This window comes from Solanum tuberosum, unplaced genomic scaffold (genome assembly GCF_000226075.1).
Source record: "Solanum tuberosum cultivar DM 1-3 516 R44 unplaced genomic scaffold, SolTub_3.0 scf00005, whole genome shotgun sequence".
Classification (NCBI taxonomy): domain Eukaryota; kingdom Viridiplantae; phylum Streptophyta; class Magnoliopsida; order Solanales; family Solanaceae; genus Solanum; species Solanum tuberosum.
In genome coordinates this window covers 3,342,961-3,345,434 of record NW_006238931.1, presented here as the reverse complement: position 1 = coordinate 3,345,434, position 2,474 = coordinate 3,342,961, and positions in this window count along the sequence as shown.

The window sequence follows — 2,474 nt, the reverse complement described above, 5'->3', positions numbered from 1 at the left end:
CTTCCCGAAATGCTAATATGAACCCCAACCCCTTAAATCATTTTCAATTGATTTATGTTTTAATCTTTTGAAAAAATCACTTTTCTTAATTTTCCTTTAAAATTTAAGTGGCGACTCTTAAAATCAGTCTAATTATTTTTTAAATACAACAGAATGGTGAATCTGTTGGGGATTTGAATGGTTCTAACCTTAAAATTAATTTATTTGGCTATGTGTTTTAATTGCTTACTTGTTTCATTTATCATATATATAAAATTGTGACATTCATGGCATTCGATTCCGCCAAATGACAAATAGATTGCATTAGGAAAACAGGCGATAACGTGTCTTACCACGACTGTCATTCAAAAAAAACACAAGTTGAATTCTTTGGAAGTGATAAACGAATAGTTGGCTTGTGGTCATCCAACGTCGTTTATTAGGCTTCACCCCGTTGTTTGTCCGACTCGGGTAAACGTAATTTCTAACCAATTCTAGTCAACCTAGAGTAGAGCAAAACCAAATCCAAATCTAAGCATTAACGTAAGACGACTTAATACCCAAGGCGTATTAAGTCCATTAGTAAAACCGCCAAAAATCATGTCCAAGGTCCACGACCTAATGAAATATCATATTATTTGACATTTGAAAGATATATGTGTAGAAACGTGATTGTTACCTATTTGGGGGGGGGATCTTAACCGGTTTTATTTTGTAGGTATGGCTCAGTTTCCCAAGTTCGACATGGTTGTAAGGGCCCCAGATTTGCTCAAGTTATGGTATAACGACTTCAACGCACTTCACAGAAGGGATCTCGACAAATATGTAGGGGCCTTAACAGAGCTCATCAACATGGTTGGGTGGCCCAAACTGATTGAAATCCTCACTGGCTACTGGGACAATGAAAAATGGTGTTCCAATTTGGAACCATGGAAATCACCCCGACAATTGAGGAAATTAGGGATGGCATAGATACAGTAGGTACAGGGCTTGAAAGAAGAGTAAGAAAACATGAGGACATCCTAATACCTAACAAGCCTACTATCGAAGAAATTACAAAATGGCTCGGATTAAGAAAGGATTGCGCACACTGGTCCCTTGGGTCAAGCATCGCTTTCAGGGATCTCTATATCAAATTTGGGCATACAAGCTTCTATGCAAATCATAACCAAGAGTTCAGGATTACTTTCAGAGAATGGGATATGATCAGACCCCTAGCGTTCACTATTGCACTGTTAGGTACTATGGTTTTTCCCCAAGGCCTGAACCTCAGCATCAACACCCGGATAATTATGCTTGCAAACACCCTGTTCCATGGGTATGAGAACCAAGGGCAAGTGAAATATTACCCCATCGCGCTTGTCATCCTATTCGACATGTACCGCGCTTTGGGAAATTGTAAGGAAGGGCATCGTTACTTTCAAGGCTGTAACCTCCCCCTCCAATGGTGGATAATGAGCCACTTGGTGAAGACACACAGGAATCAAAAGCTCCATACCCTCATTGAGCATAATGCTCTTAAGAGTTTGAATGATATGTTGTTCTGGGCAGATTTAGAAAAAAGGAGAACCAGAGAAAGATGGGCTCATATTTTCTCCGAGTTAAGAAAAAAAGATATTCAGTGGATGTTCGACCGTTTCATCTCGAAAGATGCCATAGTACGGAGAGACAAACAACTTGTGCTTCCTCTACCAGGTATTTGGGGTATCCGCCCGTATGCACCCATCCGAGTCTTGAGGCAGTTCGGAAGAAAACAAACTACACCCCTAAATGCATACTACCATATCTATGTGTGCGACATCGGGGATGATAGAGTGCCTGAGGCTTCAGAGATGCTGAGAGAATGGAAAAAAGCAGTACGAATGGATAAAGACACCATTGCTGCGGACCGATTTAATGCTGGGTATGATGAAACTTACAAAGGTTGGTTGAAAGACAATTTGCAAGGCATATCTTTCCCAGTTCCAAACATCTACCGCAGTTTGGAGGACAAAGAGTCCAAGGCTTTGATAAAACTGAGAGAAGTCAAAAAGGAATCTTGGGAAATGCATAATGAGTTCCTCCGAAAGCAAGAGGAGGATAAATACACCTTCGAAGGTGTAACCCAAGAATTAGAGAGCTTGAAGCGCGATTTTGGGGAGCTCAACGCATGGATGGAAAGTAAGAAGGGAGAGATGCGGTTTGAAGATTGGGAAGAAAAAGGGCACCGGTACGACGGATACTGGCTAATGATTCAGTACAGGCTTCAGCACTATATGGGACAAAATAAGTGAAGCAGAATAGAAGCGGGGCCGTCAGGAACCTCTTAGTGGACTTTGCCCTTGCGTGGTTTTTTTTATGTGTACTTGTTGTTATTTTCCCCTGCGTGGGCTTGCCTTTCTTGTATTTTGGTACTCTTTTCAAATGACCCCTGCGTGGGCCTTTCCTTTTGTGTTTCCCATTTATTCCTTATTTCCCCTTCTTATTTTCACTTTCTGAACATTATTTTATATGTG